Source organism: Equus asinus, chromosome 5, assembly GCF_041296235.1.
Source record: "Equus asinus isolate D_3611 breed Donkey chromosome 5, EquAss-T2T_v2, whole genome shotgun sequence".
Lineage (NCBI taxonomy): Eukaryota > Metazoa > Chordata > Mammalia > Perissodactyla > Equidae > Equus > Equus asinus.
In genome coordinates this window covers 11,060,100-11,083,540 of record NC_091794.1, presented here as the reverse complement: position 1 = coordinate 11,083,540, position 23,441 = coordinate 11,060,100, and positions in this window count along the sequence as shown.

The following is a 23,441-nucleotide window of genomic DNA, read 5'->3' as shown; positions in this document are numbered from 1 at the left end:
CTTCCCCTGAAAGGTCAGGAAGCAGCCCAAGGTCATGGACTTGATGCTCCACAGGAGGCCTGACCAGAGATGTGGCCGCAAGGAAGATAAGCCGGGGTGCTGAGTCACCAGCTGGGCTGGCATTAGCCCGGGGTGGAGGAGCTGACTGCCTGGACACGTGACGGCAGTGGGGGTTGGCTTAGGGTGAGTACAGCAGTGTGCCAGGACTGCCATACCAAAGTACCACAAACTGCGTGGCTTACAACAACAGACGCTTATTGCTGCACAGTTCTGGAGTCTGGAAATCTGAAATCAAGGTGTCAGCAGGGTCAGGCTCCCTCTGAGACCTGTGGAGGACTTAGCTCTGGCGTGGGTCGGCAGTCCTAGGCGTTCCTTGGTTTGCAGACGTGTCACTCCACTCTCTGCCTCTGACATCACATGGCCCCCTCCCTGTGTGTCCTCACGCCGTCTCCCTCTGTGCGTGTCTCTGCGTCTCTCCTCTCTTTATAAAGACCAGTCACACTGGATCGGGGCACTCGCCCTCCTCCACTACGATCTCATCTTCACCTCATTACATCTGCAAAGACCCCATTTCTGAAGAGGGTCACGTTCACAGGTTCCAGGGATTAGAACTTCAGCTTATCTTTGGGGGACACAATTTAATTCAGAACAAGTGGTGAGAGAGGGGGACCCAGTGGACCCTGAGAGGACCAACTGCTTTCTGCCCCCTGCAGTAACACCGCAGTGCTACCATGTAGTGCTGGGCAGCTTAGGAGGAAAAAACTTCCCTCTGCTCTGTTTTGCCAGCAATTGGCCCTGGACATCAGCCTTTACACGTGGAAGCCAAGAGAAACATCATGCAACTGTGTAATCTCAAATCAGACTGCAGCATTGCCTCCATCCCCATGCCTGTCGGCGAGTTGGGGCAGTTGGTCCTGCAGGCCAGGGCCTGCGTTCTCTCTTCCTCCAAGAGTCGCAGGACACAAACTGGTCCCCTCGGTCAGAACACCATCACCTAAGTAGACCCTAACTATTTCTTGCTGATGTGGAAACATGAAAGCAGTTCAGAATGAGTAACAAAGGGTGTCCTGTCCTACCTTTCAACAGGCAGAGTGAGCAACAGATGCTTGGGCACCCAGCTAGGAATAGGCCTTGTTCAGGCACCATTCCAGGGTTCTCTGCACACTCTGGGCACCTGAATTTTTATTGTAACAATGGTTGGTGGCGGCAGCAGTGGGGCAAAGGGTGGTCAACTCAGCTCAAATACTTCCCCTTTGTGATAGCTCAAGATGCTCTTTACCCTGGTACTCAATGAAAATAATAAAAAGGAGAAGTGAGACTTATTGAACTAGAACAATGAAATGAATTATCCACACTTCACTAAATGCACAAACTGTAAATGACACAGCCTCATATCCTTGGTGTATCTCTGATGCTTCCTATTAGAAGGGTCCTGGCCTTCCAAATATTTGAAGGAGACCCTAGGTCCCTCTTCTTCAGCCCCTTTTCAATATTGCTTAAGAATTTGGCTTCCTGGAAGGCTAGTGGCTCTTTTGTAGAGGAGAAATACATAGGAATATATTCCAGAAATGAGTCATTGGTCTTGAGCAAAGTAGAGAAGAGAGGATGTCCCAGGAGGAGGTAATGAAAGGACTGAATAGGTTTTTGCATTCCCAGGAGGAATAGTAATATTAAAATTCTGTGTAGATGGACAAAGACACCCACTGAGGAAATGGGACAAGGAAGGGAAGACCAGGACCACTCACAGGAGACGTGGGCTGGGGCAAAGACGTCCATGTGCATCAGGAGAGGAGACTTCTAGGGAGGAGGAAATGGAATCTATAATCAGCTTTATATTTCTATTTTTTGGGCCTAGAATGCTGGGCCATGGTTCTGTTTTCCACAGTTGATAAATTGATCTGTGGAATACAAGTTGAACTTGAACGAGTGGAGTCATGAAGGTTTGGACTGCCTTTGCCGTTGAGCTGTCCCCTGGTGGTGAGATTTCCCCAATTCAAAGTAGACTAACATTGCATGGCAGTGCAGCACCAACCCTCCATCTAAGACCCCCTGGGTTTGAATCCTGTCTCTGCCATTGACTAGCTACATGACTCGGGTGAAACGTAATTATCTTATCTGTTCCTTAGTCACAAAGGACTCACCTATAAAATGGGGATACAAATAGTACCTACTGCAAAGTGTTGTTGTAAAATTGAATTCATCTGTAGAAAACAGAACAGCACCTGGAACATAGTAAAGAGGAAGTGTTAGTTATAAGAAAAAGTAATCAGCCAAGATTGCCTTTGGGGTCTGACTCTGTTCTTGTTTTGGTTTGAGGTCTGATTCTGCATTTGCCTTCTGATCCTTTTCTAAATGTTCTACTTGTCCATGTTTTCCAATATTCCACCAAAATTCGTGCTGAATGAGTCAAGTCCTTACCAGAGGGATGAGTCAAATGTCAGAGAATGTGCCTGTATTTGTTCACAGTTCAGGATTATCAAGTCTTTTTATTATTATTTTTTTCTTACCGTGAGCCCCTATATCCAGCTATTTCTGTTTCCATGTGCTAGTGCACAGATTTGGGCAAATTTTGTGTCTTCAGTACGGGGTCTTTTCTCAAGTTCTTCCAAGTGTCTGCTTTTAGCTTCCTGGGAATGCTTTTTCTCACTTTCCCTGCTTTGGTGGGATGCATTTGTGGGCTCTTCTAGCTTTTGGTGGGAAGAGAAAAAATTCCAGGATGAATTCAACCTAAAAGCCTCCTCAGCACTTAGAAGTCATTTCCCCTATGTATTCTTTCCATATTGCCCCATTTTTGTCACTATCCTCTTCCTCTCTTTCCTTTCCCACTTACGCCACCGCCCTATCCATCTCTCAGCTCTTTCAGTGTAATAAAAATGTCCACTGACAGCAGGGCCAAAACTGTTACTGTTTGAAGAGTTTGTGTCCACTGGTTTGTGCTTCAAATACACTATGATTTGATGAGTGCATGAGGCTATATCTACCCCCGAACATCACATGTTTTAGCTTCTCCCAGAGTCTGAAATTTCCATGGATAAACCCCTTTCTCTGGTTGAAGGCCTTTTCTCCCCAAGACTCCTGCAAAACTGCAAATATCTTCCTAGGAGAGGTAACTCACTGGCAACGTCCCCTCGGTTGTCAGATTCCCACTTGCTACAGTGTGGCAGCAGGGTCCCAAAGCACCACGTTAGTCTGTGAAGGAGGGAGAGGTAGGATGTGATAAGAAGAAAAGTCCTCCCATCCAGCAGGCTCCATGCAGCCAAAGGAGTGGGCTGCAGAGGTCCTGGCCACGGATGGTCCTACAGTGCTGGGGCCATGGCAGTATTCAGCCATCAGATGTGAGGAGGGGGGCAGACGGTTCCAAAGGGTGAACTGGGAAACACCAAGGACACACTCAGTTCGTTGGCAGAGAGCTGCCACCGTGAGAAATACTGTTTAGTTTTGGTTTTAATTTCTAAAAGGCATCCTTTATGTTTTAGGGACTTTCTATTTTTTTTACAACTTGGAAGAACATGTTTTCACTAAGGAACGCCATGCCAAAGATGACATTACTCAGGATGTGAAAGTGGATGTGCTTCAGAGCCTTTGCTTGCTTTTAGAACCCAGAGATGGCACAGCCCCAGGGCTCCAGAGCTTCCTTTCTTTCTGGTGTGATTCTTTTCTCTTCCTGATTTCTCCTTCCTGTTGATGTTCTCCCTGGCCTTGAGGCTCTTCCTTCTGCACAGAGCACCCCTAGATGGTTGGTTCTCTGTATCCTTCCTAATAAGACTTGTTTAAACTCCAAATATTATTATTGTGCATTTTGAATTCTACTTTTATTAAAAAGAAGCCAACTATAAAACAGCAAGTTATTTCACATTATGGGGCTAATGTGAAATACACGTAGACACAGAATAATTAAACAAATACGACATAATCCCTTTTTAAATCCTCTATCAGGTTTTGTAGATCTCTGCTTTAGGGTAATTTGAGGAGTCCCCCTGCCCCCTTTTCTCTTCTATTTAAAAGAAAGCAGCAGGGCAGAGTGGGAAAACCACGACCCAGACAAACATGAACTTGAACCAGTTCTGCCTCTCGGGTGAAGTGTGGCTGGATAAGCCTCGTAAGCTCTCTCTGAGCCGAACCCACCCAGCGTGGCTAGAAATTGCTACGTTGCAGGGATTGGAAGTAATTCTTAAATGCTAAGGTTGTTTTGCAGACTAAAGAAATTAATGGATGTTAGGTAATTAGCAAAGTGCCCGGCACTTAGCAGAAGCTCTGTAAATGTCATGTATTCTTATTAATATTGTTAAGAAAATTATCAGATACAAGGAAGAGAACTAGAGATGAAAAAAATCTAAGCCAGACAATGGAATATTATTCAGTGCTAAAAATAAATGAGTTTATCAAGCCATGAAAAGACAGAGAGGAAACTTAAACACAAATTACTGAGTGAAAGAAGCCAATGTGAAAAGGCTATATTCTGTATGAGTCCAACTACAAGACATTCTGGAAAAGGCAAAGCTGTGGAGACAGTAAGATCAGGGTTGCTAGGGCTTGGGGGCGGAGAGACAGGGGGGTGAATAGGAAAAGCACAGAGGATTTTTAGGGAGTGAAACTACTCTATACGATACTATAATAATGGATGCATGCAATTATACTTTGTTCAAACCCATAGAATGGGAAATGCCAAGAGTGAACCCTAAGGTAAACTATGGGCTTTGGGCGATTATGACGTGTCAATGTAGACAATGGTTCATCACTTGTAACAAATGTATCACTCTGGTGGGGGATGTTGATAACCGGGGAGGCGGCTGTGCATGTATTGGAGCAGGGGGCATGTGGGAAATCTCTGTACCTCTCTCTCAATTTTGATGTGAACCTAAACTGTTCTAAAAAAATTATCTTAAAAAAAATTTAAGCCAGACAAGGAACAGAGAAGAAACATTGAGCAGGGAGAAGAAAAGTTGTATTCTATCCTGCCTTGAGTTAAGGTCCTTACTTTCACAAGTCTGGGCATCCCACAGTGAAAGGAAGATGAGGGCCGCCTGAGGCAGGGAAGATGCAGTTTGGAGGAAAATGTCGAGAGGAGAGGAGAGATCACAGGCTTTCAAGCAGCCACAGTAAAACAGCGTTTGGTAATAGCTTGAAAACGGCCATCATCATAAAAGCATACAAACAAGAAAGTGGAGAAGGATTCACTCTTTTAAAGTCACTGTCAATAACATTTATTTTTTATCTGATTATGAAAGTAGGATATGTTCATACTGAAAAATTGGAATATACAGAAAACACAGACTAAAATGAAAATAATCTGTAACACAGAGAGGACCATTCAACTTTTAGGGTAAATCCCTGTAGTCTTTTAAATATATATATATTTAACAGTTTTTCTTCTACAAAAAGATAGCATACCTACCTTTTCACTTAATTATGTGTGAACATTGTCCCACGTCATTAAATATTCTTCTAGCCTATCTTTTAAAAAAAAGTGTTATCGAAATTTTCAAACATATAGAAATGTAGAGGCTAGAATAATGAACCCCCATGTACCCATCATCCAAATTCAACAATTAACAACTCATGGCCCGTTTTCTTTCTTCCATACACTGTCCACATCTCCTACCAGACCCTTGGATTCTCCTGAAGCAAATCCCAGACACCATGAGATTTCATCTGTAAATATTTTGGTATGTATGTATCTCTAGTAGACATGGGATTCTTGAGAAATATAATTACAATAACATTATCACACTTAAAAAATTAGTAATAATTCTTTAATATCATCATATTGCATTGTGTTTACTTTTTCCTGGTTGTCATATTATATTTTAACTGTTTGAATCAGGATCAGATTTGGGTTATGTGAGAAACCAGGCAAAAACCCTGACTTTGGATTGGAAATACTAATATGAACTCACGATGTATTTTTATCTAAAATCAAAATACATTTTTTAAAACTCTGTACACTAAAAAGGCCTAGAAACAATGACTAACCCAGTTGCAAAGAACACTTCTAGTGCCAAGATTATAGACTCTAAATACCATTTTCCACCAAAAGAAACTAGTTCCTTGGAGAAATGTCAGATTCCAGGTCTGGGGCAGAAAATGAACAGGACGAACCTGAAATATCTCATACCAGAAAGCAAAGACAGGGTGCAAGACCACGAGGATCATGGTCAAGGGAGTCAGGAACTTGAATAGGCTCCCAATGGTCGACGATGCGATCATTTAACAAAGCTAACATCAATTAGGATAACGTCAATAGATTGAAATGTGTCAAATATATATAAATCCATGAGTTCACAAGGACACCCCCACTTCAAAGTACTCATGAGTCTCTTTGAAAGACAGGAGCAACTTTATTTTAATAATAAGCAATTAAAGAGAAAGCCTCAAGTGTTCATCTTGCCTTTCCTTTACAAACTGTAGCTTAAGACAAATAGTTAAAGAGAAGTTCCTCTTTATACACTATCCCAGCTCATAAAGATAGAAAAAATGGTAGGATTAAAACAGCACCGTTTTGTAGCCCTTGTGATTTAATGACTCCATCGCCAAAGAACAAACACACAAAAATAGACTATGTAACAACTATTTGTTTGTAATTATTCATCTCCTCTCCAACTTGCTGTGATGTCCTGGCAGATCCGCATTGACTGTGAACTTGGCCGCGAGACTGCCTTTAAATAATGGAATGGGAGCAAACCTGACATATGCCACCACCAACATTGGCTGCAACAGAAGCAAATGCCTGTGCGTGGTTTGTCTCTGCCCTCCTTGAGCTTCTGTCCTCAACCATGGAAACGGCAAGCACCAAATAATGACTGCTTCCTTGTCCTGATTGCCGGAATGAGAAGACATGTAGAAAAGACCAGAACACAAGCCACAGCCTGTAGGAGGGAAGAGCTGACCTGCAAACCCTATGAGCGAGAAACAGCATTAGTCATAGTGAGCCCCTGAGATCTGGAGAGTTTGCTAGTGAAATAGTTTTGCCGAAAATATCAAAACTGACACTGAGCAAGTTTCCGTACTCAGCAATGACAAGAAATGCAAGGGACAGGGCAACATGTTAAGTGACATTGTAGGAGTTTTACTCCTCAAAGTCCAGACTGTGAGGAACTCTACAAGACAAAAACTCCAGTTTCTTTGGAAAAAAATCATAGAGAATAAAAAGGAGATGAAGAAGAAAACTACAGATAAAAATGGACTTGGAAAACATTCAGCCAATTGCATTATATACCATAATTTTAATTTAATCAAGAACATCTGATGGACACCCCTAGATTCAAGAGTGGGCAAGGGGGTGACTATTTGCAGGCGGAGGCTACAGGGTTGTGGACAGAATTTGCTTGTAGGCTGGGTGCTCACACACATGCCTCCTTGGCCCCTTGTGGTGGGATGGGGTTGACAGTGAGAAGAGAAGAGGAGTGAGCCAGAGATTTTATTCCAGTCCTACGAACGTTAGAGGTTTGCCAGCTTCGTCTAAAGAACTCACAAGATGGTCTTCCACAGGTAATAGGAGCCAAGGGAGAGCTTTTGAACATGGCTGTACCTTGAGGAGAGCAAGGTTTAGAAGTTGAGTTTATCAGCAGACCGATGAGGATGGGAAGGGAGACAGCTCAGCTCAGGGGCTCTTGCAATAATATGGACAAAAAGTATTGACAGCTGGGATGGGGATGGAAACAGAAATACAGGAAAATTCAAACAACATTAAATTGTATGGTGACAGAATCTCCACATATGAAGAATTACAGTATTGCTCAGACATTTCCAAGACATAAATGATGAAGGTAACTATATCCAAGAATCCATTTTAAAATTTTGGATGTTGTCCCTACATATGGTTTCAAAGGAGGAAAGTTGGGGGAGAAGTGAAAGCGTTGCATCGGGAGAGAGGACCCAGGGAGATGGCGACAACAGGGGCACTTTAACAGCTGGATGGACACGTTGGTAAGAGAAAGCTAACTGTGAAATTACAGTGATGGAAAAAAGGAAAATTTCAGCAAAAGAGATGGAAGGCAGATGGGGGTACTGTGAAATTAAAGAAGGAGGCGGGTTGGTTATTAATAGCTCTTCTTCTGTTATAACTCCAAAATACGTGAGCTTAAAGGATGAATAGAATGTAATTGATTTGAAATAGGAGACCATTAAAGCTCGGAAATATGGAAACATGAGAAATGATCCTGAATTAAATGTATTTAAAATGGTTTTTAGGGTTTTCTTTGGTCCATATAAGTCACCTTAACAAAACAGTTTAATAGAAAATTTTGAAAAAATAATCATTGAACTCTTTGGAAGAAAATATCCCTGCAGATTCAAGGCAAACTATGTGGCTAAAAATTATGAAAATTGTTGCAGAGCTCCAAAACGCAGCTCTTGCCTCGGGGTGGGTTCTGATCTTTGTTGTACAGAGGGTGTTCATGTGGTCGACACTGGAGCTCCCTACCTGTCCCAAGTCAGGTTTCCTCGATGCAGACCCTGAGATGCGCGATGCGACCAACGGCTATTGTCGAGAGAAGAGGACAGCCAGAAGTTGTCACTAGCCAGCATGGCCGCTTCAGGGGAATAGCAGTGCCAGCCCATAGGGCAGATCTGGTGGGCTTCCAGAGCATCCGCTACGCCACCTCACCACCTTCCACCCAGGGACACCTCAGATGACCACAAATAATGTGATTTCGTCAAAATCAAAACTGAAAGACAGTGAGGCAGCTTAGCGCAGAGAAAAGAATCCCTTTGAGGAAGGTGGTGGCCCTGGACAGAGGTTTCTCTCCCACCAAAGCCGTGAGATTTAGGACAAGTTCCTCAGCCCCTCAAAGCTTGTTTCTTCATTCATAAGACTGGAAAAATAAAGATGCCTATTTTGAGTCATAGTAGAAGATAGATAAGATATACATAGAAAATATATTTATATATGATATACTAGTGAATCATATGTTCATTTTTTTATATGAACAGAAAAAGGTCTGGGATGCTGTCTGCTGAAGTTAACAGTAAGCTCCCCATGAGTGAGGGGCATTGTGGGTAGTTGCAGGGGGAGGACGGCAGCAAGGTATGGAGCACAGACTTCAGAGCCAGACTGCCTTTGGACTTGGGGAAAGTGTGTAGCCTCTCTGTGCCTCAGTTTCCTTATTTCTAGAATGAGGGTAGGTAAAAACCCACCTCAGAAGGTTGCTTTGAGGACTAAACAACCAGACATGCAAAATCGTCTATGATAGCGTCCAGAACGTGGTAAGGGCAATATAATTGTTAGATATTTATATTGCTTTCTTTTGCTTATTCCTGCTTTCTAATTTTTCTACAGTGATTAAATGTTGGTTTTACAACATGAAAATGTATAAAACCTAAAAAAAAGGGTCTTTATAAGAGATGAACTGCTAATAAACGGCAGACATTTTAATTAATTTCTATTCTGAATGGAAATAAAATAGTTAAAACTGTTAAAACAATACATCAGACAACAATGACCGTGGCTTTCTCCTGCTCCATTCAAAAGAACATAAAAGTTCTTAGGATTGAGGTTTACAGATTTCCCTGAGCTCTTGCTGCTATTATCTGTACCTGGCCCTTTGCGCAGCAGCGGGCCCCTGACGTGCTGGGCTGCATCCTGCTTTGTTCACAGCCAACTCTGTGTAGATGCAATGTCGGTATTTCAGCCGTCGGTGGTGGGGGTAATGTTGCTTAGCTGTCCAAGCTGTGCAGGGCATTTTTTTTTTTTTCTGAGAGTATGAAAAGGTAACAGCCGCTGCCTCACTCCCTGTAGACAAATGAATACAAAACGAATAAATCCTCAGCAGCTCCCGAAAGAGTCTGAGCCCCTGGACAATAAAGCTCTCCTGAGACGAGACAGCTTCATCACAGCCTTCTGCTGCCATGGCCACGCACACACAGCATGTTCGTTCTCCACATCCTGGGCATCTCTTGCCTGTGGGGTAGGTTGAGGACGACCAATTGCTGTTTTATCAAGAATATTCAGGTGGCTCAGCAACGCCAATACTGAAGAAATTTATTATTTGAATTGTTCGATTCCCCAGGAAGTTTCCTCTTACTGCTCAGGAGGAACAAGGAAATGGCAGTGCACCACACCCCCCCACACCCCCCCACAAACATGCTTTAGGTCAAATTATCATCAAGGAGCCAGTAGGATACCTCTTAAAATGGGCTGCTGCAATCACACTTTCAATCCTGCCACTACATTTTGCAGGTAATTGCAAGCCAGGGGCAAGCCACAAATATCATTAAATACAGACATTATCGTTCCTGACTCCCACGAGCGCCATCATAATAATGAGCTACCAATATACTCAGAATCCCGGATCACACGGACTATACATTTCACAAGAACTTTTAAAGATCAGGGTAATGGAGGAATTCTCCAGGCTCTAACATTTCTTTGGAGACTAGATGAATTCAGAGGGAGAACATTAATTGAGGTAAAACAAAAATAGTGATGGATTCATTCTAAATTTAGAGAACAGAAAGGCTTCTCTTTTTTAGTTCAGCTCCTTTCCTCCAAGGTTTCTTTCTGTCTTTCTCCAGGGAGTCTATTATTAGCATGACTCCCTAGACCTAATTGGCAAACAGAAATAAATAAATCATGGGCATCCGCCCAAGCATTTTGAGGGAATTTATAGCTGGAATGTGTACATATTGATCAAAATGGGCACCCTGCCATTGTTGATGAGGACCCTGGCAGGCAGACCTTGGAAAACGGAGCAAAATTATAGTACCATAAACTGTAGGCTCACTAAACGTTTCGGCACATATCGCAAATAAAGCTTCCGTCAGAGGAAATTATTCCTGATGGAGCCACCAGATTGCTCTGAGATATTAGGCATGAAAATATGAGATGCTAGGGAACTCACTTTATTTCCATATTTTAAAACCTTCAACAAGATTTTATTTCCAAGACAGCTTAAAATAATGCAGCCTGAGGTGGAGTGGGAACCCATGAAGGGGACTGTTTTGTTAAGAAATACACATTTTGAGACAGAAATCAAAGTTTAGGGGCAAATGAGTGCTTCTCTGGATAAAGAAGCATAAGCAGCAGGGCCTCCAAGAAAAATCCATTTAGCATATTTTATAAATGCTCAGGAAGAGGGAATACAAAAAAAAGAATGCCTGCAGGTATAAAGACATTAGATGGTCTTAGGGTAGTTTAATGGTATTCGAAAGGAAACAGTCAACTCTGTGTGGTACGTTATGTGACATTTGAGCTTCAGGACGGCCAACTCAAGAGGAAATACTTTTAAGAAAAAAGAGAACAAAAATTACTTATAAAATTATAGACTCTGACATGATCTGTCCAAATCGTGAATAATCAGCGTCTCCTATGTGCAACGTACGTGTATGCAAATTCTGGAGAGGGAGGAAGTTGCATTATAAAGTATCCCAAAGTCATGGGACCAATGCGTTGCTAAAGTCAGAAAGGAAAATAAGCTCCGGTTATCATTACAATGCACATTAGAAGCAAAGTGGCAAGTATTCTTCAACCTTGGCACAAAATCATGTTGTGTGCACATCTGGAAAAGTGCTTCAATTCTGGACATCAAGAAACGCAGTGAAGCCACTGAGTAAGGAAAGTCGGCTAGAAGGATGGAGGCCTGATTCCCACGGAAGGAGAGACATACATCTCACACATCAAGCTAAGAGGAAATGGACACTCATTCAGTGAAATTCCAAGGGGTATTGAAAGGGTCCGTACGGCCATAATCTCTATCCTTCCTCTCTTCTGTAAACATTCTTAATAATGTATATATCTTACATTTCCAATTTTGATTTCGCCACTTCCATTTCACTCTTCAATCATTTAATCAAGTATCTGCACTCGTGGCTCCAGAGAAATAACTCTTTCTAAAGGAATTAACAATTTCCTAACTCCAAATCCAATCGAGAATTTTTTCTTCTCATTTACTTCATCTTTCTCCCTTGGCCATTCTCTTCTTGACTTTCTCTCCTCCCACAGCTCCTATATTCCCCCCTCCCTAGCTTTCTCTCTGCCTCTCTGACTATTTCTTGTCACTTCACTGGCTCTTCTCCCTCTACTTGCCCCTTCAATTAGGTTATCCTTGCCTATTCTCAAGCTACATGCCTACCCATGGTCTTACCCATGCCAAGGCTTCAATTATAACCTGTTCTCTAATTATTTCCCAAGTCCTCCCTTCATCTCTCCCCTGAGCTCTAGATCCATATTTTTAGGTGTCCACTGGGCATCCCAGCTGATTGTCTCTTACAAATACAAAGACAACATGCCTAGAATCAAACTCAAGCTTCTCCCTGCACCCCTAATCTACTCCTCCTCAATCTCTGTCCCAGTGAATGGAACCAGTGCCAGAGCCCTTACTGGCACACACTGGGTCTTGGGTGAATTACAAAAAGGCCCCTTTCCCCAGGCTGGTTCAGCCCTATACCAGAGTGGACAGTGGCGCTCAGGAAAGACTTTTGCCTTCACATCCCCTTTGCTGGGTGTCTTTGTGTAGTGTACAGGCTACTCAATAGTTTGCAGGAGGTAGTTCTGCCATCTCCTTGCCACTCAAACTTGGAATCTCAGAGTCATCATCTCTACAACTACTCAGGCATGGAGTTCTGTACATTTTCTCTCAGAAACATCTGTACTATATGAGAAATATTTTTGCTTAATATACTTTCTCTCAAGTCATACAATTTTTTTTTAATTACCAAGGCTAAATTTCTTTCTTATTTGTTGAAATAAATAAGCATCAACAGAAGTTCTGACATTTTTATCCGAGTCTGTCTGGGCTACTATAACAAAACACCGCAGACTGACTAGAATAAGTAACAAACATTTATTTCTTCCAGCTCCAGAGGCTGGAAGCCTGAGATCAGGGTTCAGCATGGTCGGGTTCTTGGTAAGGACCTTCTTCCAGGCTGCCAACTGCTGATTTCTCATTATATCCTCACATGGCACAAAGAGAGAAGAAGCAAGGTCATTCATGGCTTTTATAAGGGCACTAATCCCATTCATGAGGGCTCCACCTTTACGACCTTGTCTGATCCTGATTACCTCCCAAAGTCCCCATCTCCTAATGCCATCACTTTGGGGTAGGGTTTAAAATATATGAATTTGAGGGGAACATAAACATTCAGTTCAGAACATTTTTCTTTCTTTAGTACAGTAGACCACTCATTAGAGTAGAGTATTGTTCCCCTTTGAAGACTACTGGTAATAAAGTGCAAACTCCATAGCATAATGTATAAGACCTGTAACAGCTGGCCACAAAATGCCTTTCCAGCCCCACACTTCATTCCTCCATTCTTGTTCCACCCAGAGCACAGGGCTTGGTCTTTCTTGGATGGATCCACGTAGCTTCCTACTTCTATGCATTGCACATGCCGTGATTCTGTCTAGAATCTCCTTACCCCTCCTTTCCCCAGAGCACTGGTCCTCATCTTTCAAGGCTTAGCTCAAAGGTTATTTATTCTGTCAAACTTCCTCCAGTCCTTCTCCCACCCTGTCCCACCCCCCAACTACCCAGGGAAGTGTGCCTACCTCCCCCTGCCATGACCCCATAGCTCCTTCTCCATGAAATATGCACAATAACCCTCTCACACTAGTTGGTTAGTTAGTTTTTTACATACTTTCTCCCCCATTAGATTTTACTCTCTCTGAGATAGAGACCGTCTTATTCATCTTTGTATACCAAAGGCTTAAGATCATTTGACATGTTGTAGGTGCTTTGTGTAGGTTGAATGAGTAGGTGAATAAATGCAATGAAGTTCTCTTCAAATACACTGGGCTGCCTCAGGAAGCAGACAGTTCCCTTTCCCTGTGTCCGAGCAGAGGCTGGTAGAAGGAATTCAAACATTGAGTAGACACGTAGTTTAGATGTGCTTTAACACACGTGAATGACATGTGTGTGCCAACAAGCCCCTTCCAACTCCAAAATGTCATGTCACCCTCCAGTGGGACAACTTCAGTGTCTGTAGAAAGTACTGAGGTCCTATAAGTCTTGCTACTTAATTTTACCAGGCACTAAATGTACTAAAAAATACTTCTATCTTCCAATTCTATTGTTCATTCCTGTAGTGGTTTTAAAATATGTAGACAAATTTTTTACTACTCTTCCCTTTAAGAGGTAGAGCCTAATTCCTCCCTCCTTGAATGTGGGCTGGAATTTCTGACTTGCTTCTAGAAAGTAAAATCGGTGGAGCTAGTGGTGTGAGACTTTGGAGTCTAGAAGTTGAGATCATAAAAGGCACTATGGCTTTCTCCTCACTCACTTACACCCTTGTGGACTGCTTGCTCTGGAGGAGGCTAGCTGGCCTGTGAGGACATTCAAGTTCCCTACAGAGAAGCTCATGTGCTGTGGAACTGTGGAATCTTGCCATGGCCTGTGAATGCGCCATCTTGGAAGCAGACCCTCAAGCCCCAGTCAAGCCTTCGGATGACTGCAGCCCTAGAACATCTTGACTACAGCCTGGTGAGAGACCCTGAGCCAAACTATCCAACTAAGAAGCTCTTAGATTCCCAACCTCAGAAACCCTGTGAGATAAAAATATTGGTTGTTTTAAGCTGCTGAACTTTGGGGTAATTTGTTAGACAGCAAAAGGTAACTAATATATGCATTGACTTTCTTTGTTTTGAACAACTCCCAGTATATTAGAAATAGGCTCTCCTTTCTCTCTGCAATCCTCTGAAAAAGAAAACTTTAACGCCAAAAAAAAAAAAGGAAATATTTTCCAAGGCAGAAGGTAAATTCAGGGAACTCATTAACCCATGAGGTGTAATAGAGTGAGTGTGTTCTTAGGTTCAAGAAGCACTTAGCTATTTTTAGGGATGATATTCATTTCTTCATAGGTCACTTAAAGGCACCTATTGTGTCAGTGCCTGTGCCTGATGATGGCAGAATCCTACTTGGTTATTAAGGAAAATGACTTATGCTTGAGGGAGGCATCTGTAGCCCTCTGAGTTTGATGTTATGGCAGACACCCCTGCCCTCCTTCCAACCACACCAGAGAGGTCCTCTGGGAGAGGAGCTGGGCTGTGAAGTACGGAAGTAGGAGCGGATTAATTATGCCCTCGTAGGTAAGGGCTTGGAGTTGATCACTCACCGACTCCTAAATGATAAGCCCACGGATTTTATCTCCACAGCATCGAGTGAAGCTCTTCTCACTTGCAGAGACTGAGCGTTCCCCTCCACGGAGCGCCACAGACATGAAAGGGAGAGGGGCAGATCACAGAACATCAATTTAGTCGGAAACCTAGCACTCATCATGCTTTTCCCAGCCAGAAACTTTTAGACACTTTAACAGGAAACTTGTGGCACAGATGGAAAATGAATTTCATCTCAGTTAAGCAGAGTAAATGAGGGGGGGAGAAACCCTCAAAGATCAAAAAGCCGCGTAAGAGATACTCTAAGGATCCAGATTACATAAATGCTTGCAAGCCCTGAGTGTTTTCATACAGTGCTCTTAAGAAACCTGCAATTAAGGTGTTGCATGTTTTCCTTAAACACACATGCACACAGACACTCACCAGGAAATCAGTCCCCTCTCATAAAGGAACGGCAGTAGGAGTGTGGAAGGTGTCTGTGCCCCGGGAAGGCACTGCTCTGCTCGTGGAAATGCAGCCCGCCTCAAGTCAAGCCAATCTAACCTGTGGAAAGATATAATTTGCTGGACCATTGAGAGCTCGAAGACAGCAACACTCTCCAGGAGCCTGTCACTTCTCCTGCAAATTCCAAACAAAGATGTATGAAAAATCCCGCCACTGAGCGGGAAGTGTGTTTTCTTATCTATAGCCAAGGAGGGCATTTCCATGACATGCCTGTCATTGCCTAACGAGGTACACATGCGTGCTGCACACCTGCAGCCTTTCTGGAATCAAGCCATCGTGCCTTAGCTTGGCTGGCTTTCCTAAAGGGCACAAATACAACGATCACATTTCAGTGCTGCCAATGCCACGGCCAGTGCTGACTCACGGTTAAAGCGTTGGAATAATTTAGACCCACTGTCATCTGAAAAAGCAATCCAAATCGTATTAAACTTTAGAAACCGAGATTCAACCAGAAAAGAGTGATATGGGTAGACGCAGAATTTCATATCATTTCTTTAGGATGGTGGTTCTCAAAGTGTGCACCCTGGCCCAGCAGTATCGGCACCAGCAGGAGGAACTTGTTAGCAATGAAAATTCTCAGGCCCCACCCTAGACCTCCTGAAGCAAAACTCTGGAAACAGGACCCAGTGTTTTAACAAGCCCTGGGTATCTGCATGTAGGGTAAAGATTGGGAACCAGCGCTTTAGAGGTGGAGTTCTGACCCCATTCTGTGGTTGGTGATAGACTAACACAAGTGGAGAGGAGAACCCATTTGGTTGTTCCCAAACATTCTGTTTCTGCACATTCAGATGAGACTGTAGGGCTTCTTGTCTTCTCTAACTCATTTCAGGAGACAGGGTTAAAACATGAAAACACCTCCCCCTCCGTGTTAGGCTGATTGCTGCCGTCATGTTTGTGAGGCTGGCATCCGCCACTCTTAAACTTCCTAAAGATGCCTCCTAACCGAGGCTAGCTCACCGCATTTTGTAAGGAGTGATACTTTCCTAGACGTGAGGGACCGACAGGCACTGCTCTTGTGTGTTGATGTTAGGGAACCGTGTTTTCGCTGTGAGAGTACACAACGGCCCATGTACAGAAAATTTTGTCCAGCAACGACAACCGCTTCCAGGCATCACAGAACAGCACTAGGTTCAGGGCAGAGACAGGTGGAGGACTGAGATATGACGGCGTCTTTCCTTCCTGTCACTCAAACGTCACTTAGAAAACTGGAGCTTCTTTCAGAATTAAAGGGAGGAGGACCCATGGCTTCCACTTAAATAAAATAGCCTCTCAATTCAGGGCTCTCATAGCAATTAAGCTAATGTTAGTAGAGTGCTTCTGGACTTACAAATGCAAAGAGCTAAATAACGGCACAGGTAGTATTATTATAAGCAATGGGATGCAAAAGTGTCACGACATGCAAAAGCCACAAATCCAATTTCTCATTGTTTTCCTTGACATGCTGACTCGGTTCCACAGGCGTCATTAGTCCCAGGAAGCTGACCTGTAATTTCTTTAATCATAACCAGCCAGTATTGGAGCTCCAAAGGGGGGACTTTTTTTTCTTCTAATGTTTAGTGAAAGAGATTTATACAATCATGTTTTTTTATATAACGGTAATCAGAAAATGAATAAAAATGTGGTTCTGAGATCTTTTGAGATGCCATACAATTTAACACATAACTGTCGTTGTGTTTTTCAGTAGGTTATTTTTCCAAGAGAATATTCCAGAATTTCTTGTGATGGTAATGATTAGGAATGTATAGGAATATCTGTTGAGCAGCTCTGTAAACGGGGGAGTGAGAGAGGACCCCAGACTAGAACAGAGGCTCTCCGGGATGCCTTCCAGCCCTAATTCCATAAAAGGTTCTCAGCCACCTCAAAGATATCATCGTCCCACTATTCCTACAACAGGCCTAGAAGACAGAGCAGTATTTACAACTCCTGGCCTGACTCTCCCAGCAGCATTATGATTTCTGCAAACGCTGCCACATAATGCCTAAAACTTTAGGCATTTCAGTAAATCCCCCACTGTAGCCTCATGTGGTAGATCAGAGGTCCAGTAGTTTCCAAAAGTGTCTCTATGTCCGTCCTGTTCCCATGCAGTGGTAACATTATTATTTAACTAACGCAACAGTTATTCTCAGCCCCTATGTTCCCTCCCCTACCTTCCACGATAGAGGCTGAAAAAGTGAGATTATCTGATTTCCCAGATTCCCTTTCAGCTAGGGGTAAATAAACACATGACCCAGATCTTGCTAATGAGCCAAAAAGAGGCTTCTGGAAAAGCTTTTATTCCCGGTCGTATAAAAGAGGCAAAAGCCTTTTGCTTCTCCACCCATTTCTTCTTGCTTAAAATGCTAGTGTTGGGACGTTATGCCCAGACTGTGGTGGCAATCACATGACCTTGAGGGGGCAAGTTGAGGATAGAAGTGAGTCTGCTGAGGATGGTGAAGTGAAAGGAGGGAAAGAACTTGCATCTCTCGGGGTGTAACTGAGTCACCAGATCAAACCTGGAATCGGAAACCTGGAACCCATTGGTATGTAAAATAATCCAATGTCTTCAGTAAGATCTCATCAGATGAGGGCCAGCCCCAGTGGCCTAGTGGTTGAGTTCAGTGACCTCCACTTCAGCAGCCTGGGTTTGGTTCCCAGGTGTGGACCTATACCACTCGTCTGTCAGTGGCCATGCTGTGGTAGCAGCTCACATGCAAAAAAACAAAGAGGGAGATTGAGAATGATGTTAGCTCAGGGCTAATCTTCCTGAGCAAGAAAAAAAAAAAAAGATCTCATCAGATGAGTTATTCAGTATTTGCAGCCTAGGTCATTCCTTGTTGAAATATATACCATAGGTCACAAACTGTGTTTTAATTCTTGGTTTAGAACATATCAATGTACTATGGCTAATCAACAAGTCATCTCAAAATTTCCTTTGGAATAACTTCCAAATATGCTCCTTTCTCTCCATTCATGTTGTCACCTTACTTGATATGTGGATCAAAACCTGTTGTTAGGGGCTGATGTTTGTTTCTCCCCGAATTTATAAGCTGAAGCTCTATCCCCCAATGCAATAGAAATGGAGATGGGCCCTTTGGGAGGCAGAAGAGGTCATGAGGGTGGGGCCTTGGTCTGATGGGATCAGTGCCCTTATAAGATGAGACGCCAGAGAGCTTGTGTGCTGCTCACTCTGCGCCACATGAAGACACAGCAAGAGGGCAGCCAGGAAAGAGTCTTAACCAGAAACCAAGCATGCTGGCACCCTGACCTCAGATTTCCAGCCTCCAGAACTATGAGAACGTAAATTTCTATTGTCGAAGCCACCCAGCGTATGGTATTCTGTTGTGGCGGCCTGAGCAGACTAATAGACCTGTTTCGGCCTGGGAGTCTTTTTATGTTTACTATTGATTTTTATTTTAGAGACGTTACAGACAACCAATTAAGAGAAAATAAAATAATATTTGTTGATCGATTTGTATGCATCAGAAGCTTTAATTCTAAACTTCCCTGTAAGTAATAAAATTGCTATTGTTGTTGTTTATTATTATTGTTATCACAGATGAGGAGACTGAAGTCCAGAAATGTTGAGCAATAATATGTCCACAGTGTCTCTAAGGAAGGTCAGAGGCGGGATGAGCCCCACGCTCTGTCTGTGGCAACGACTCTGCTCCGTCCTCCTCACCCAAACCCTCTTCCTCCACATTCTTAGAGAACTTGGTGCGTCCCATGCATGAAAGTGTTTACATATCGTCTTTCAGAGTAGGCATTTGTGTATAAGAAAATTGTGTACGTGATCATTGACAAGATAATAAATACACAGTCAGAAGGCTATTGGTTTACATTCCTTCCTCCCGTCCACAGTTGGAGCCCAGGAAGCCAGCGACTTCGGATGCGAGAAATTAGGGGTCTGCACCCTGAGGTCCAACACCCTGAGAGCCTGATGCTTAAGGAGGGACCTAAAGTCCTGTTATGGGAAGTGCAAGTTTATAGCCATTACTCTGAGTTAGGGTTTTGTTTTTTTTTTTTAACAAAAGTGTATTAAAATAAAGATCAATGGGACCTTTGATTTTAAAAATTATGAAATAAAACCTTAATGGATGACTACGGTAAAAAGTTGGGGATAAAATATTTTACAAAATTAGGTTATTTTCTCATCATTAGAAAATGATAGGGTATAGAATAATACGTTTTTAAATAAGATTGTGAGTAGAAATTTGTCATGTTATAGATTATATAAAACTCTTGGTGCACTAAGGACATTTCACAAATATTAATTGTTATTATCACTTATAAAAATACCAAGGATAAGGAGCCGGCCCTGGGGCACAGGGGCTAAGTTCGCATGTTCTGCTTCGGCAGCCCTGGGTTTTGAGGGTTTGGATCCCGGGTGTGGACCTACACACCGCTCATCAAGCCATGCTGTGGCGGCATCCCACATATAAAATAGAGGAAGAATGGCACAGATGTTAGCTCAGGTTCAATCTTCCTAGCCAAAAAACAAACAAACAAACAAACAAACCCAGTGATGAGATCATTAGACATATGGTCCAATCTAAATTCTAAAAAAAAACTAGCTAATGCAAAAGCAGCATACCAGGAAGTTACCTCAAAATTATGTATCTGCTAAGCTAATCTAGAAGCCTTAATGTATATTTAAATATATATATTTATAATATATTTATACGTAAATAACAACCGGGCTTGAATAAGATAAAAACTCAAAATATCTTTTATCTCATTCTTTAAAAAACCATTGGTATCATTTTAGGTGGGTGAAAATATAATAAAGCAGTAAAAAACAATACCTTCAACTTGAACACTCTGGTGCTTTTTTAAAAACCACCTAGTCCACGTTCCGACTGTCTAAAAGTAAAAATGATTTAGGAGCAAGAAGGTTTGAAACAATCTTTAAGACAAGCAGTATATAAAAACAATTATGGGGGTAACATGTTCTATGCTATGTGGGGAAAGGTATATAAAAATGTCAAAATACCAGCAATAAAAAGACTATAAACTTCATCCTCATGGCCCGTCAGGAAATGAAAGATTCTTGTACAGGCTGTGCTTTGAGCACGTGGAAGTGCTCTATGAGTTAAAGGCATCGTACGATCAGGTCGTTACTACCTCCCAGCAAGGGTGCAGGGGAGAAAGTGTACACAACATAAAAGTGGCTGTTTTAGAACTTTCTTTCCATTCCTTTGTACTCAGGGCTTCCACAGGGAAATAAAAGGTAGGCGGGGTTTGCGCTCATGCTCCGGACAGAAAGCTAATGCAGTCACACACGCCGGTCCTCCTCCATCGAGTCTCCTGCACTGACTCCCACTCTTGCTACTGTGCCCCCTCCCTTGGTGTGGTTCCAAGGCTGCTCACTGTGGCCCGCACCTGTGTCTGCCTTCCGGAAAGCCCCCTTTCATCTCTCCACTCTCTCACCCTGTCCTTCCCTACAGCATTTACCTGCTCTGAACTCCACTCCCCAGAGTCTTGCAAGGTAACTTGCCAATTGGATAAACAATCCGAGCTAAAACATTGCTCACTGATAAATGGCACAGTATGTTATCCAACCTGGAAGACATTTCGTTTTAATGCTTTATGCCAGAAGAAGAGGGCATAGATGTTTCTGGCAAGGCCAATAGAGGAAAACCCTGCGGGCCTTTAAAATTTCTCCAAATAGACCTTTTAAGTTATATTCCTAAGCCCTCCCTAACCCCACGAAGCCTTAGGCCGTCAGTCTCAGTCCCTAGTTCCGCCAGGGAAGTCCCATCAATCACCAGATCTTATATCCCAAGATCTCCCTACCTTAGAGATGCCTTCATATATATTTCATGTATATATACGTGCCTATTTACATACATATAACATATATAATCAGTATATATTAATTCAAAGTTTAACAAATTGATCTTCGGATTTGAGGAGAAATTTTATTGTATTTGTCTTCTCCGGCCGCTTAACTAATTACCACGAACATGTGACTTAAAACCCCATCCACTGCTTAGCTCACAGCTCCATAGGTCAGAAGGCTGGACAGGCTCGACGGAGTTCTCTGCGTAGGTTCAAAGCCTGAATCAAAGTGTCAGTCTGATGGGGCTCTTATTGGGGGCCTCTGGGGAAGAATTGCTTCCAAATGCATTCAGATTGTTGGCAGAATTCAGTTCTCTGTGGTGACAGGGCTAAGGTCCCCCCTTCCTTGGTGGCTTCACTTAGGGACAGCATCAGCTCCTAGAGGCCCTCTCAGGTCCTTGCTCTGAGGTTCCCTCCATCTCGACAACAGCTTCCTTCACATTCACTTCCTCTCAGGCTTCCAATCTCCCCGCCTCCTCCTTTGGCCACCAGCCAGAGAAAACTCCCCACTTTTAAAGGGCTGTGTGATGACGGGAGTCCATCTGGGTAACCTGCCTATCTCAACGTCAACTGATTATCAACCCTAGTTACATCTGGGAAACCCATTTTTGCCATGCAAGATAACATCATAATATGAGTAACACCAGTGGGCACAGCTCATAGGAGCCATCTTGGAATTCTGTCAATCACAGTAATCTTTTAGAAATGTGCTTAAAATGCTTGTATAGCAGTCTTCTTTTTTTGCCCTTTTTTATAGGTGATTTATGTAGATGTCTTAGGTGTCTCGATAGAAAGATAATTCCTTAAGGTAGAGAAGATGTTTCCTTTCTCAGTAAGTTACTTTGGGAGACAGATATCTGAGACAAATAAAAAAGTAAAATATAAAGAGAATGCTGAATTTATGTCTAATCAGACAGCAAAGAGATAAGTGGCAATTTTGGTAGGCGATTCAGAGTTCTGTCTATGGAAATCAGTAAAAAGTTGAAAATTTAGGTAAGGATAAACTTGAAAGGAACACAAACGACACACATGATCCATTGGACTGGAAAACTAAATTTGATCCCAGCTGAAAACTGCAAGCTTGGAGTCTGCTGGGGATGAAGCCGCTAAAACCTGACTGTGAGAAGACACACAGAAGGCGTGACCCCATGGCTAAGGCAGCACCATCATTAAAGTGGTACCTGGATGCTGTTCCCAAGCCACATTCCTTATCCTGACCTGGACCAGTAACCTTCTCATGGTCCTAACCTTTACCCAAGCAAGCACAGCAGGCTCTCTCTCTTTTTCTCCAGCTTTATAATTGACAAAAAAAATCATGTACATTTAAAGTGTACAAAGTGATAATTGAATATACATATATTTTGTGGAATGATCCCCACCATCAGGGTAATTAACACATCCATCACCTCGCATAGTTATGTTTTTTCTTTTTTTGGTGAGAATGCGAGGATCTATTCTCGTTGCAAATTTCAAGACTACAATACAGTGCTATTCGCCATAGTCACCATGCTGTACGTTAGATCCCCAGAACTTATTCATCTTGTAACTGAGGGCCTGTCCCCTTTGACCAGCTCATCACCTCATTTCCTGACCTCCCAGCCCCTGGGAACCACCCCTCTGGTCTCTGTTTCTATGAGTTTGGCATTCTTTTAGATTCCACATACAAATGAGATCATACAGTGTTTGTCTTTCTCTGTCGCACACAGCAGGCTCTTGATGGCAGTCTGCTCCCTTCAGTAGGGTAACTGAGTGTGCCGTTCCAGGAAGGTAGAAATTCAAATAGAGATGATCCTTTTGTGTAAGCTGTTTCACAGTTATTGTCCTGCTTTGTATCGGCTTTATCTGTTTTAAGATGTTTGAAACGGATAAGAGAGTCTAGTATAAATCTGATTTATTAAGTTCACGAGAGTTTTACAAGGATTACGAGTATCTTGCATGTTAGATTTGTCAGTTTGCCTTATTACGTGTTTGAAATATTTGAGAGAATCAGTTTATCAAATTGGCAATGATAGTTTGAAATGTCTAAGAAAATCTAGTTAATACAGTTTCTAAACAGTGTTAACATTTAAGAGAT